Source organism: Amblyraja radiata, chromosome 45 (genome assembly GCF_010909765.2).
Source record: "Amblyraja radiata isolate CabotCenter1 chromosome 45, sAmbRad1.1.pri, whole genome shotgun sequence".
NCBI classification, from domain to species: domain Eukaryota; kingdom Metazoa; phylum Chordata; class Chondrichthyes; order Rajiformes; family Rajidae; genus Amblyraja; species Amblyraja radiata.
This window is the reverse complement of record NC_046000.1, coordinates 262836-279060: the sequence shown is the minus strand read 5'-3', so window position 1 is coordinate 279060 and position 16225 is coordinate 262836. Positions and strand designations below refer to the sequence as shown.

Below are 16225 nucleotides of genomic sequence, written 5' to 3'. Positions count from 1 at the left end.
ATTTATTTATGCTTCTGGAACATCCAACCGGGATTGACGCGGGCCTGCGTTAACCCCAATCCTCCAAGCAAAACCCTTTATTTGGAGGTGACCCATCTAGAAGATCAAGGAGTTGGACGATGAAGCCAAACTGGAGCTCACCTAGACGTCCAAACATCATCCTCAAAGGTATCGCCCTATGCTGGAAGTTGTGTACACCCACAACACACGGGGATCCAGAAGGAACGGCAAACCCACTGTTAACTAAGGAGGTCTGGTTCTGTACTAAATTGAAGGGAGGAAGGAGGTTGGTGCGAGAAAGACATCGGATAAATAATTTTGACTCATATCTTAAACAGTAGCCAGGGATACACAATCATGGATGTTGCACAATAGTATTTGTTGATTGTACAACATGATATGGAACACCAGGTGTCGATTTATCGCATTCCAGACTTAATCACCAATTACCAAATATGTTTCATTGGGGAACATAGATCAGGTCTCGCCCTTTTGGCTAAGATCAAGTATAATATCTGTTCTTAACAGTTTAATATCTGACATGTCCCTTATCTAGGGACCATATATCAATATTAATACAATATACACATTTTAACAACAGGAACCTTTGTTATTGTTAAGTAGTTGCTTTCTAAGGTTACTATATGTAGCAATGTTACAAAATTTTGAGATTTAAAAAATCAAGTCTGTAATATATCCCATCAGATAAAGCATAAAAAGAAGTTTAATTTGACACCTAATTCACTTTCATATCTCAAGTATTTAAAACGTTATGGCCATTTTCATACTCGGAAATTAGCATCTTGTTCCCTATTGATTTTCTATGGACATAACAAAAAAGCTGTGATCGTGTGCAGTCAAAAGCCCATAACGTTCTTAAAAATTAAGAGAACTGAATGAAACTTTCAGTTACCATAGATTGAACCATTCTAAAACAAATATAAAATAATCTTAGGTACACAAAATTGCTGGGGTAACTCAGTGGGTGCAGCAGCATCTATGGAGCGAAGGAAATAGGCGACGTTTCGGGCCGAAACCCTTCTTCAGACTGATGGGGGGTGGGGGGGAGAAGGAAGGAAAAGGGGAGGAGGAGGAGGAGGAGCCTGAGGGCGGGAGGAGACTGCTAGAGGGTTAAGGAAGGGGAGGAGACAGCAAGGGCTAGCAAAATTGGGAGAATTCAATGTTAATGCCATCCGGACGCAAGGTCCCCAGACGGAATATGAGGTGCTGTTCCTCCAATTTCCGCTGTTGCTCACTCTGGCAATGGAGGAGACCCAGGACAGAGAGGTCGGATTGGGAATGGGAAGGGGAGTTGAAGTGCTGAGCCACCGGGAGTTCAGGTAGGTTATTGCGGACTGAGCGGAGGTGTTCGGCGAAACGATCGCCAAACCTACACTTAGTCTCCCCGAGGTAAATCAGCTGACATCTAGAGCAGTTGTTGCAGTAGATGAGGTTGGAGGAGATACAGGTGAACCTTTGTCGCACCTTGAACGACTGCTTGGGTCCTTGAATTGAGTCGAGGGGGGAGGTGAAGGGACAGGTGTTGCATTTCTTGCTGTTGCAACGGAAAGTGCCCGGGGAGGGGGTGGTGCAGGAGGGAAGGGAATAATTGACGAGGGAGTTGCGGAGGGAGTGGTCTTTGCGGAAGGCAGACATGGGGGGAGATGGGAAGATGTGGCGAGTGGTGGGGTCACGTTGGATGTGGCGGAAATGGCGGAGGATTATGTGTTGTATTTGCCGGCTGGTGGGGTGAAAGGTGAGGACCAGAGGGACTCTGCCCTTGTTGCGAGTGCGGGGATGGGGAGAGAGAGCAGTGTTACGGGGTATGTATGAGACCGTGGTGTGAGCCTCATCTATGGTGGCGGAGGGGAATCCCCGTTCCCTGAACAACGAGGACATTTCCGATGCCCTGGTATGGAATGTCTCATCCTGGGAACAGATGCGGCGTAGGCGGAGGAATTGGGAGTAAGGGATGGAGTCTTTACAGGGGGCAGTTTGGGAAGACGTGTAGTCCAGATAGCCATGTGAGTCAGTGGGTTTGTAATGTATGTCGGTCAGGAGTCTGTCCCCTGCGATGGAGATGGTGAGGTCAAGGAAAGGTAGGGAAGTGTCGGAAATCGTCCAGGTGTATTGGAGTGCCGGATGGAAGTTGGTGGTGAAGTGGATGAAGTCAGTCAGTTGTGTGTAGGTGCAGGAGGTGGCCCCAAAGCAGTCGTCAATGTAACGGAGGTAGAGGTCGGGGATGGGGCCCTGGTACGTCTCGAACGAGGATTGTTCAACGTACCCGACAAAGAGGCAGGCGTAGCTCGGGCCCATGCGTGTGCCCATAGCTACGCCTTGTGTTTGGAGAAAATGGGAGGGGTCAAATGTAAAGTTGTTGAGGGTGAGGACCAACTCCGCTAAGCGGAGGAGAGTGTCAGTGGCTGGGTATAGGTTGCTCCTCTGGTCGAGGAAGAACCGGAGGGCTCCGAGGCCATCCTGGTGGGGGATGGATGTGTAGAGTGACCGGACATCCATGGTGAAGATGAGGGGATGAGGGCCCAGAGAGTGGAATGCGTGGAGGCTGGAGAGTGTCTGAGGTGGGCGATCGTTTCGCCGAACACCTCCGCTCAGTCCGCAATAACCTACCTGAACTCCTGGTGGCTCAGCACTTCAACTCCCCCTCCCATTCCCAATCCGACCTCTCTGTCCTGGGTCTCCTCCATTGCCAGAGTGAGCAACAGCGGAAATTGGAGGAACTGCGCCTCATATTCCGTCTGGGGACCTTGAGTCCGAATGGCATTAACATTGAATTCTCCCAATTTTGCTAGCCCTTGCTGTCTCCTCCCCTTCCTTAACCCTCTAGCTGTCTCCTCCCACCCTCCCATCCGCCCGCCCTCAGGCTCCTCCTCCTCCTCCTCCTCCTCCCCATTTCCTTCCTCCCCCCCCCCCACCCCCCATCAGTCTGAAGAAGGGTTTCGACCCGAAACGTCGCCTATTTCCTTCGCTCCATAGATGCTGCTGCACCCGCTGAGTTTCCCCAGCAATTTTGTGTACCTTCGATCTTCCAGCATCTGCAGTTCCTTTTTGAACACATAAAATAATCTTACTTGGATGACCTGGAATTAAAGCATATAATTAGTTAGTTACCCAAGTGTAGCTAATTTCAAACTTCAATTACTAGATCTAAACATCTATCCATTTCTTAATAAATGATTAACATTTTTAAATAGCCTAAGTGTCCAAATAATATTCATAAATAATTCACAATAAAACATGATTTTAAAATCTCATTTACATTAATTTATAGGCCAAATGGAAGGAATTTAGTGTTCAATTGCTGTAAATTAAAGACCATTTTAAATCAGCTTTCCAGTGGGATCCTGTGAACGCGCTGGTTTAGAACGTTCATACTGCGGTGGATTTGTGCCTCAAATGCCCAGAAAAATACTGCGGGATATAATGGGCCCAAAATGAGCATCTCGCAATATTAAACTTTGTATAAAGGGATCTTAAGAAGCCCTTTTTAATGTAAAAATAAGCATCCTACCTTCTATTATTTGCTCTATGCGACCCTGACAGCTGCCGGTGGTCGCGGGTAAAGAGATTGATTTTTAAACTACTATAACTATTATACGAGGCCTTTAAAACTAATAATAGCTTTTGCGACGGGGTCTTCCAGCGATTTTTCGTTAATAATTAACTAGGCTGAACATCTTCGATTTGAACAGCCTAGAGAAAATCGCGTTTTAAACCCGCCCCCTCTAAACGGCGCCAAAATCGCGCACACGGGCTGGGACAGATTTTCAGCGACGCTTCAGGTAGGCTTTGCAACATACCTACTATATTGCAAGCATTGACTCAAAGGATGCTTACTATTCAGTACCCATAACAGGTGACCACGGACGTTAATTTGATGTAATTGGATGACTCAGCTCTAACAGGGCTGAACAAACGAACAGCCACTAAACAATTATTTGGAAACTAGGATTGATTATCCATCCAATTAAATCAAAAAATTAAAGCCTTCAACTAAGGGTTATTTGTGGTTCACCATTCACTCAGTTCTCATGTCAGGTAATTTGCAGCCTTAAATAGAGGCATACAGCAAAATCATTGACATGGAGAGAACCATCCATCAGACTGGTAGCTAGAATATTGGCAACGTTATGGCTGCGCCTCCAGCCACACAATTCGGACCCTTAAATCATAATTTACAGCGGGCCAAAATACGAACCCTTAAAAATTTATGGTGGTCATTTTGACAGAATGATGAAGCCATACAGAAGCTATATTGGAACTATATGATGGGAAGATAACATTGAGCATTGTTGCAATCCAATCATTGTCAGCAACCAGTCTATAGTCCTACAAATGGATGCTATGCACAAGGATGCTGTGCTACCAATTCCTGGGCATGACTACCTGGGAATTGGGGGCTGTTCATGGCCCTTACTCATGTTGCTCTGGGTTATATTAATCGGTATTAGATTATTATTGGTAACACCATTGTGGTAGCACATATATTTTATATTATATTATAGAGTCTGAAAGCGCCGGTATTACATCTGGGACTGATGACCAGAGCTATGGACATGATTTGTGAGATGTGAAAAGAAAGAGATTAGTTAAAACAAATGTAGGTCCCTTGCAGTCAGAAACAGGTGAGTTGATCATGGGGAACAAGGATATGGCGGACCAATTGAATAACTACTTTGGTTCCGTCTTCACTAAGGAAGACATAAATAATCTGCCGGAAATAGCAGGGGACCGCGGGTCAAACGAGTTGGAGGAATTGAGTGAAATCCAGGTTAGCCGGGAAGTGGTGTTGGGTAAATTAAATGGATTAAAGGCCGATAAATCCCCAGGGCCAGATAGGCTGCATCCCAGAGTACTTAAGGAAGTAGCTCCAGAAATAGTGGATGCATTAGTAATAATCTTTCAAAACTCTTTAGATTCTGGAGTAGTTCCTGAGGATTGGCGGGTAGCAAACGTAACCCCACTTTTTAAGAAGGGATGGAGAGAGAAAACGGGGAATTACAGACCAGTTAGTCTAACATCGGTAGTGGGGAAACTGCTAGAGTCAGTTATTAAAGATGGGATAGCAGCACATTTGGAAAGTGGTGAAATCATTGGTCAAAGTCAGCATGGATTTACAAAAGGTAAATCATGTCTGACGAATCTTATAGAATTTTTCGAGGATGTAACTAGTAGCGTGGATAGGGGAGAACCAGTGGATGTGGTGTATCTGGACTTCCAGAAGGCTTTCGACAAGGTCCCACATAAGAGATTAGTTTACAAACTTAAAGCACACGGCATTGGGGGTTCAGTATTGATGTGGATAGAGAACTGGCTGGCAAACAGGAAACAAAGAGTAGGAGTAAACGGGTCCTTTTCACAATGGCAGGCAGTGACTAGAGTGGTACCACAAGGCTCAGTGTTGGGACCCCAGCTATTTACAATATATATTAATGATCTGGATGAGGGAATTGAAGGTAATATCTCCAAGTTTGCGAATGACACTAAGCTGGGGGGCAGTGTTAGCTGTGATGAGGATGCTAGGAGACTGCAAGGTGACTTGGATAGGCTGGGTGAGTGGGCAAATGTTTGGCAGATGCAGTATAATGTGGATATATGTGAGGTTATCCATTTTGGTGGCAAAAACAGGAAAACAGACTATTATCTAAATGGTGGCCGACTAGGAAAAGGGGAGATGCAGCGAGACCTGGGTGTCATGGTACACCAGTCATTGAAAGTGGGCACGCAGGTGCAGCAGGCAGTGAAGAAAGCGAATGGTATGTTAGCTGTCATAGCAAAAGGATTTGAGTATAGGAGCAGGGAGGTTCTACTGCAGTTGTACAGGGTCTTGGTGAGACCACACCTGGAGTATTGCGTACAGTTTTGGTCTCCAAATCTGAGGAAGGACATTATTGCCATAGAGGGAGTGCAGAGAAGGTTCACCAGACTGATTCCTGGGATGTCGGGACTGTCTTATGAAGAAAGACTGGATAGACTTGGTTTATACTCTCTAGAATTTAGGGGATTGAGAGGGGATCTTATAGAAACTTACAACATTCTTAAGGGGTTGGACAGGCTAGATGCAGGAAGATTGCTCCCGATGTTGGGGTAGTCCAGGACAAGGGGTCACAGCTTAAGGATAAGGGGGAAATCCTTTAAAACCGAGATGAGAAGAACTTTTTTCACACAGAGAGTGGTGAATCTCTGGAACTCCCTGCCACAGAGGGTAGTCGAGGCCAGTTCATTGGCTATATTTAAGAGGGAGTTAGATGTGGCCCTTGTGGCTAAGGGGATCAGAGGGTATGGAGAGAAGGCAGGTACGGGATACTGAGTTGGATGATCAGCCATGATCATATTGAATGGCGGTGCAGGCTCGAAGGGCCGAATGGCCTACTCCTGCACCTAATTTCTATGTTTCTATGTTTCTATGATTTCAGCGGCCACAGACAATCAACCTAAGACTATACCCAGTGTACATAATTGTGGGAGATGTAGTGCAACTATTATACATCATCCAGCCTGTTGGAATCTCAGGTTAGCTCACATCATGAGAGGGGCACTTGTATGTGAATTCCCCAACGACCAGGTATTCCCAAATATGGGACATCAGCATCGCCCTACGTTGTAAGAAACTGGGCTCCAGCCACAGCGCTGTCATTACAGCCTTTGATATTTTTTATAAACTGTCATGCTGATGGCTTTGGTCACGGAATAGGACTCAGTCCCAACTATTAAGGCTGGATACGTGACCAGTTCACCTGGGTACTTACATTTTCCATATTCAGGAATTAAGAGACTTACATACAGGGGTCAGCAGGCCTTATAAGATCTTTTAGAGCTTACCCCACAGATGATTGACTCTGTGTTCTCAGACATCAGGCATATTCATGGAACTAGCCTAGACCACCAGTGTCTCAGAAGAGTGACTTCTCATCCGCCACAGACAGCTTCATGAGACAGTAACAGGCCAGACCATCTTTATGGATAACATAGTATTGACTGAGCTGGTATAAGCACTAACTGGTTTCAGTTTCATTCCACCAGGTTGCAGCAACGTCGGAGGCATTGATATTGGAGGTTCCTGTGGATCAAATCATCAGAGCAGGATGGCCATCGGAAAGAACATTCACAAGATTATAACTAACCAGTAATGGAAACTGGAATTGTTCAGAAACATTGTTAGTTTCAGTACCACAATTTACCCTAAATAACAGGGGCTATCAAGAATTATTAACTTTGGTTATTTATATCTATATATTACTAAAACTCAGTTCTTGACTGCTTTTCCCGATCTGTGCTGCGGTTCCCGAGAGAACGCCGCCACCTACGGCCGTCATATTTGGCCACCTCCCTCAGAGCCACTCTGCCGCATGCGTGCAGAGGATTTTTCCCCTCGATTAAATATGACCGAGATATTAATGTTTTTACACCATTCCCCATTCTCTCTGCTGCCCCCGCTGGCGGCAGGGGAGGGATGGGCTATAAAACCCGGAAGCGTCCCGCTTCAATCACTTTCTTCCCAACCACGAAGTGAAAGGGTCACGGCTCTCTGAGCTGCAGCTATGCTCCCAGGTGAGTGCTTTTTCAGCCAATTGATATGTATGTTATTCACCATGCTCTGAAGTTTCTTGGCATTTTGTTGGAAAGAGTTGTGTTTGAACTGTGAATTGAAAATAAAAACCATTTGCATTTGTATATTTGTCTATCTATATTGTGTTTGAACTGTGAATTGAAAATAAAAAGCATTTGCATTTGTATATTTGTCTATCTATATTGTGTTTGAACTGTGAATTGAAAATAAAAAGCATTTGTTATTGTTATAAAGCGTTTTGCAAATTTGTTTCTCTTGGGTTTTAAAATGGTTGCACCGGTTTCGAGGTAACTGAAGCATGATGTGTATTGTGTTTGAAATGGTTCTGTAAATTGAAATGCATTTGTTGCAACGTTTTCAGGCCAGTAATGCGCGAAAGAACCTTTTTATTTCGATCAGACTGTGTTTAAATTTAAAATTGGCGGACATTTTGAGATTTTGGCGGTTTGAAGATGGCGGCGATTACGTCATTTCCGACAATTGGTAAGATGGCGGCGATGACGTCACTTCCGGCGTTCGGTAAGCTGGCGGCGACGACGTCATTTCCGGCGATCGGTAAGATGGCGGCGATGACGACATTTCCGGTCGGAGGCAAGATGGCGCTGAAGACGGAGTGCGCGAGGTGTTGAATGATTCTACAGAACTGGTAAGTGTTACATCCACAGCGGCAATTGTGTTTCAGCAAAATCTGCAATTGTGAATGTGTGTGTGTGTGCGTGAGTGTGTGTGTGAATGTGTGTGTGTATGTGTGGGTGTGTAATAAAATGAGGAATTGTGTCCGGAAAATAACGTTGGTGAGACGGAGATTTATATTTGTAGCACAACAAGTATTGATTTGTGTTTCATTTTGCACAGTTTACAGCCGATTATATAAGACCCCGCCCCCCCCCCCCCCCCCGCCACAGACTATCGCTGAAGCTGTTGCTGGTAATTGCGCCGGTAGCGAGAAAGACGCGAGAGAGAGAGAGAGGGATAGAGACCACAATGGACAGGCAGGCAGGCTAGAAATGTACAGAGATATGTGTGTGAGTGTTTGTGTGTGTGAATATATGTGTGTGAATGTGTGTGTGTGTGTGAATATGTGTGTGTGTGTGAATATATGTGAGTGTGTGTGTGAATATATGTGAGTGTGTGTGTGAACATATATATGTGTGTGTGTGTGTGTGAATATATATATGTGTGTGTGTGTGAATATATATATGTGTGTGTGTGAGAATATATATATGTGTTGTGTGAATATATGTGTGTGTGTGTGTGAATATGTGTGTGTGTATGTGTGTGAATATATATATATATATGTGTGTGAATATGTGTGTGTATGTGTGAATATATGTGTGTGTGTGCGAATATATATGTGTGTATGTGTGTGAATATGTATGTGTGAATATGTGTGTGTGTGTGTGAATATATATATGTGTGTGTGAATATACATATGTGTGTGAGAATATATATGTGTGTTTGCGTGAGTGTGTGTGTGTGAATAGGGGGTTGCACTGTAAGGTCACAAGGTAATAGGACTTGATGCACGGAGCCGGTCAAACCATCTGAAGACATCCGTCACTTCCAGTATATGTTATTAATGCAAGAAACGCGTACTTTCCTATCTGTTAAAAACCGCCAAAATGTTGAATTTGTGCTCTGAAAAAAATTGTGGAAGTTAGGGTAAGTGTGAGAGACATGTACCTAACATTAGAATTCCAAACGTGAAATGAAATGTAGTTAAAGAGAAGCGAGAATTGAAGGGACAACAGCAGCTAAAGTGCTTGGTAAAGATTGGCTGTACAGATATCGTGATTGAAAATATTGGAATTATCGTGTTTGCTCACTGCATTTCATCAACAGTAAGGCATTATTCGTGTTTTTCTTGATTCCTTTGGTATCTAAAAATTCTCAGAAGTGATCAATCTGGCTGTAAATTTTTCTTCAGATGCGTTTTCATTTGTACGTAAAAACTCACTTGAGAACCATGGGCGATTTATTTAAAAAAAATACAGCCAGATTTATCACTTCTGAAACTTTTAAATGCCAAAGGAATCAAGAAAAAACACAAATAATGCTTTAGTGTTGATGAAATGTTGTGAGCAAACGGCCAATGTTCGCTAAGCACTCTGTTTGTTGTCCCTTCAGCTCTCTCTTCTATCTACCGTTATTTCTCCTCACCTTTGGAATTCTGAAGTAGGCTAAATGTCTCACATGCTCATCCCGATTTCCATCATTATTTGCAGCGCAAAAATTGACATTTTCGGCGGGTTTTAACGGATCCGCTACGTTCAATTTCAGGTTCAGATTGAACTTTAATTGTCGTTGTCAGTGTACAGTACAGAGATAACGAAATGCAGTTAGCATCTCCCTGGAAGATGGAGTAGGAAACAATGGTAAGTGCCTTCCTGCAGTACATCGCGTGTAATCCATTTGGAGTAGTGTAGCAACAGTACGGGTCATGGGTCGTGACCCGACTGCCGTGAAACCTCCCTCTGTGTGTGTGTGTGTGTGCGTGTGTGTGTTAATATATATGTGTGCATGTGAATATGTGTATGTGTGTGAATATTTACGTGTGTGTGTGAATATGTGCGTGTGTGTGTGTGTGTCTGAATATATATATGTGTGTGTGTGAATATGTGTGTGTGAATATGTGCGTGTGTCTATATGTATGTGTGTGTACATGTGTGTGTCTGAATATGTGTGTGAGTGAATATGTGTGTGCGATTATATGTGTGTGTGTGTGTGCGTGATTATATGTGTGTGTGTGTGTATGCGTGATTATATGTGAGTGTGTGTGTGTGTGAATATATATATGTGTGTGTGAAATAATATAATATTTCGTAGGTCAGAGCTTATTTGTTCAGTTTAATAGTGTGATGGCTATCAGGAAGAAGCTGTTCCTCAATATAGATTTTACAGTTTTCAGTTTACATAAGTCGGACGTGACTCCAGAAGTCGGGCATCAGTCAGCCCACAAGCTGTGAGAGTCAGTCCAAAGGCCATGAGTTAATCCCAAGGCAGTGAGTCCACAGGTCATGAGTAAATCGCTCACTGCTCCCTCTCCTCCACTGACACCTCAAGACGCTGGCCTCCGCCTGGCTATAGGATGCACCCCCTACTGAAGCCGTCCACATCCCCTGCATGAGGACACCCCACCCCTTCTCATCAGTTCACGACAACCCCTGCCTGAAGCTGCCCTTGGCTGCACGACATTTACCACCCATAGGGCAGTGTCTTGAGGTGGGGGATGAGTCTGTATATATGTGTGTGTGATTAAGTCTGTGTGCGTGTGTGCGAGTCCGTGTGTATGAGTGTGTGTATGTCTGTATGAGTCTGTGTGTGTGTGTGTGTGTCTTTGTGTGAATGTGAGTGTTATTGAGTTTATGTGTGCTTGAATGAGTCTGTTTGTGAATATGTGTATGAGAATGTGTGTGAATATGTGTGAATATGTGTGTGTATGTGTGAGAATGTGTGCGTGTGTGTGAATATGTGTGTGTGTACGTGTGTGTGTCTGAATATGTGTGTGTGTGAATATGTGTGTGTGTGTGTCTGAATATATGTGTGAGTGAATGTGTGTGTGTATGAATATATGTGTGTGTGAGTTCGTGTGAATATATATGTGTGTGTGTGTGAAATAATATAGTATTTCGTAGTGCAGAGTTCAGCGTTTGCTCACTGCATTTCATCAACAGTAAGGCATTATTCGTGTTTTTTCTTGATTCTTTTGGTATCTAAAAATTCTCAGAAGTGCTAAATCTGGCTGTAAATTTTTCTTCAGATGCGTTTTCATTTTGTACGTAGAAACCCACTTGAGAACCATGGGCGATTTATTTAAAAAAATACAGCCAGATTTATCACTTCTGAAACTTTTTAGATGCCAAAGGAATCAAGAAAAATCACAAATAATGCTTTAGTGTTGATGAAATGTAGTGAGCAAACGGCCAATGTTCGCTAAGCACTCTGTGTGCTGTCCCTTCAGTTCCCACTTCTATCTACCGTCATTTCTCCTCACTTTTGGAATTCTGAAGTAGGCTAAATGTCCCACATGCTCATCCCGATTTCCATAATGATGTGAAAATCATTGTTTGGGATGAATGTCCAATGATTAGGAGAGAATGCTTTGAAGTTGTGGACAGAACTCTTCCAGATGTCTTCAGCAACACCAAGCATTTTGGTGCCCGCCTGCACTACAGGCCTCAGTGACTGAGCTGCCAGCCCTCAGTGACCTAGCTGCCAGCCCAAACATCCATTCCGCCACAAACTCCATACTAGCCCTCTGGAAACCAGTACCTTTGGCCCAACATACTAACTCAACAGAAATATGAAGGGAAATGTCAAAGGTTTCCTGAAGGATGGAACATCGCCCAAGAATGTTGTCATTAATAGCGTGCTTCGTTGAATGATGACTTCTGAGATAAATTCTCAGATTTTCCTTCTTAAAATCTGACCGCTGGCTTTCTCTATATTAAAATTGTCTCTTTTTATCAACAGGAAATAGTCATCAAGAGGCAGTGAGCAGCAGAACACAACAAGACACAACATGTAAAAATTTAATAAATCTCATCTTTAAAATTTAAATTGTTCTTATATTTTAAGTCATTCACATTTTAAACTTTAATAAAATCTTTTTGCACTTTTAATGCCGTGTGTTATTCATCACAATAGAACCTAATAGGCAGGATTGGCTGCTCTGGGAGAGCCACTAAGAGTGCATGGGGGGAGTTGTTTGGAGATGCACTGAATTTGTGGGTGGGAGGGGAATGGCAAGGAGAAGAGTGGGGGGGGGGGTGAAGGTAGGTGGGGTGACTGAGTGAACTGCCAGCGTACAAGGCGTGAGTGACTGCACTGCCAGCACACGATCCATGAGTTAGTGACCTGCCAGCACACGAGCCATGAGTTAGTGAACTGCCAGCCCACCAGCTGTAAGTGACTGAACTGCCAGCCCAATAATCCATTCAGTCCACCCTCTTCCCCCTTCTCTCTTACAGACTGTCACCTGTTGTGGGTAGAATTTCTGGCAGTTTCTCAGCCGCCAGCCTGCCAGGTCCGAGTGATTGTACTGCCAGGCCTCAGTGACTGAGCTGCCAGCCCAAAAATCAATTTGGCCCACAAACTCCATACTAGCCTCTGGAAATCAGTACCTTCGGCCCACAACACTCATACTAGCGCAACAGAAAGCCCCCTTCCCACTGGCCAGCAATATTGTAATTGCTGCAGAGGTGGAATATTGTGTTGGGTGTCCAGCCCTCCCGTGTGAGGCCGGGACCCAACGGGTCCCACTTAGTCTAGTAGCATAGACTAGTTTTATATGTTATCACGATTCTCCCCATAACAAAGGCAGTAGTAAGCGTGGACTCGCTCCACGGCATGGAATCACAGGGCTTTAACCCCTTCACGTAGTCACTCACACGTGACTCCGAAATAAATTAGTAAGATTAAACGAGAACTTACCAGTTCGATGTTTGATCATTATTTTATGAGGAGGAACGTTGAGGGAATACGTGTCCTCCACTCCCACCTTTGACTATAGTCTGAACCGGCATCTGTTGTCTAATCTTACTATGTTTCGTCATTATAGTTATTCTGTGATTCCACACCGCTGCTTTGAAGAATGACACGCATGCGTCCTGACGGGGTTCTTCACGTCTGACTATCTTGAACACGTTGAACAACGTTCCTCCTCATAAAATAATGAGCAAACTTCGAACTGGTAAGTTTTCGTTTAATCTTACTATTATTCTACTGAATTTTGTATACAAAAAGACTCAATGGCCCGATATAGTCTAGATATTAAGTAGAATAAATGTAATTACAAAGAATAACATTTTCAAAATAAGTGGAGGGAACCCCCACAAGTGCTGGAGTAATTCAGGAGATCAGGCAGCATCTCTTTAGGCCATGGACAGGCCATGTTTTAGTCTGAAGAAAGGCAACGTTACAGACGAGAACTGAGTCACTCCCACACTTTGTTTTATTTGTGGCAAACCAGCATCTGCAGTTCCTTGTAGCTACTTAAACTGGGATTTATTGATCCTTCTCATTGTTTGAATCTACTGTAAATGAAGTGGTTTCACAAGCAATGTACTGTGTAAGCGTTGAAAGCATATTTATAATTTGTACAATACAAGAAAATGGACAAATTGTAACAAACGTGGATCGATTTCCCAAGATTAACGATGTTTTACATTTCACTTAAATTTACATCCATACGCTCAGGGGCTATAATAAAATCCTTGGTTTAACCAGCAAAAATAAATGCACCGCTCCATAGTAATGAACAGCAGCGATGCCATTTAATTGTAAAGTGAATTGCAAACTTCCCTGGACTGTCTGAATGGCGCGTGTGTCCCCGCTCGCTGTTTACATTGTTCCTATTGTAAGGTGCAAGATATAACTACATAACAATAACCATATAACAATTACAGCACGGAAACAGGCCATCACGACGCTTCTAGTCCGTGCCGATCACGTATTCTCCCCTAATCCCATCTACCTGCATTCAGACTATAACCCTCCATTCCTTTCCCGTCCAAATAACTATCCAATTTATTTTTAAATTATAAAATCGAACCTGCCTCCACCACTTCCACTGGAAGCTCATTCCACACAGCTACCACTCTCTGAGTAAAGAAGTTCCCCCTCATGTTACCCCAAAACTTCTGTCCCTTAATTCTCAAGTCATGTCCCCTTGTTTAAATCTTCCCTACTCTCAGTGGGAAAAGCTTATCCACGTCAACTCTGTCTATCCCTCTCATCCTTTTAAAGACTGCTATCAAGTCCCCCCTTAACCTTCTGCGCTCCAAAGTATAAAGCCCTAACTTGTTCAAGATACAGTCAGACAATGTTTAAATTCCTACCTGAAGGCTTGAGCGAGTATGTTATTTTAGACACGGACAGTATCACTTCGACCCTTTCAAATGAGCCATGCCCTCAGTCTCGGAAGTGTTGCTGTTGTGGTTCCACGAAGGGATGGATTTAATGGATCGCCGCTGGCTGGCGTTTCATCTGAACAACGTGGATCCTGATCACTGGAACTGTCTGTGCCTTTGTTTCAGATACACTTTGTAGTTCTTGGTCAGTAGCGTGTACAGGAATGGGTTAATGCCACTGTTGCTGTACGTCAGGCAGGTCATGAAGTAGTTGATGCACCTTACAGTCTGCTGGCTCATGTTGAGGCTGGTGGAATAGAGAGGGATACGTTGCCAGACCCAGAAAGGCAGGACACACGCCCAGAAGACCACTACGATGCTGAAGATCATGAGGACCACTCTCTGTTTAGACGCTTGCTTGTTCTCGCTCATTGCCAACGTCTTCCTTTGGGATTTCAGGTAGGTCCTTGCTAACTGTGTGTACAGGTAGCCGATGATCATTCCCGGCACCACGATACTGGTGCTGAACAGTACAGTCAGGTAAGCTGTGTAAGACTCCTGGCTCCAAGTGCTGGCGCAGGTCCGCTTGATGGCCCCGTTCTCCACCCTGCTCTATTGCATTTTAAACATGCTGATGACGGGAAGGGCCAAGAGGAAGCTCACCATCCATACCGCCCCGGCCATGGCCTTCCTATAGCCTTTGGAGCGCCTCGCCGTTTCCAGGGGTTTAACCACGGCCAGGTAGCGTTCGGTACACATCACGGTGAGGGTGAAGATGCTGGCATGCATGTTGAGGAGGTCAAGGCTCAGTAGGAGCCTGCAGCCCACGTCGCCAAAGTACCAGGTCTTGGCGAAGTAGGTACAGACGATGAATGGGATGGTGGAGAGATACAGGAGATCGGCCAGCGCCAAGTTGACGATGGAGATGTAGACGGAGGCAGCGGATCTCATGGACTGACACATCACCACCAGAGTGTACACATTGCCCGTCACGCCGGCCACGTACATGATGGACAATATAGTACCAAACCCCGAGGCGATGGCCAACTCCTCCATGGTATCTGGCGCTGTGATGTTCTCCGAAGCGTTGCCATACATGTTTAGTTTGGCGTCTCCTGCGTGGTCCACATGGTGGGAGCCGGGCGACGGGGGGACCGGTGGCTCACGGCGTCACCCACTCGTATCCCAGACAAAATCCTCATCGTCCCGAGGAACGGCTCCGGCGCTGTATCTGTCTATGCCAGCTCTAGCGCTGTATCTGTCTATACCAGCTCTAGCGCTGTGTCTATACCAGCTCTAGCGCTGTATCTGTCTATACCAGCTCTAGCGCTGTATCTGTCTATACCAGCTCTAGCGCTGTATCTATACCAGCTCTAGCGCTGTATCTGTCTATACCAGCTCTAGCGCTGTATCTGTCTATACCAGCTCTAGCGCTGTATCTGTCTATACCAGCTCTAGCGCCGTATCTGTCTATACCAGCTCTAGCGCTGTATCTATACCAGCTCTAGCGCTGTATCTGTCTATATCAGCTCTAGCGCTGTATCTATACCAGCTCTAGCGCTGTATCTATACCAGCTCTAGCGCTGTATCTGTCTATACCAGCTCTAGCGCTGTATCTGTCTATACCAGCTCTAACGCTGTATATGTCTATACCAGCTCTAGCGCTGTATCTGTCTATACCAGCTCTAGCGCTGTATCTGTCTATACCAGCTCTAGCGCTGTATCTGTCTATACCAGCTCTAGCGCTGTATCTGTCTATACCAGCTCTAGCGCTGTATCTATACCA

General features: G+C 44.7%; 2 pseudogenes; one reads left to right on the top strand and one right to left on the bottom strand.

Annotated features, from left to right (window-relative positions):
• Positions 1 to 476: 476 nt before the first annotated feature.
• Positions 477 to 593, top strand: LOC116968664 (annotated as a pseudogene).
• A 13876-nt stretch (positions 594 to 14469) lies between these two features.
• On the bottom strand, positions 14470 to 15537 carry LOC116968393 (annotated as a pseudogene).
• Between the last annotated feature and the right edge of the window lie 688 nt (positions 15538 to 16225).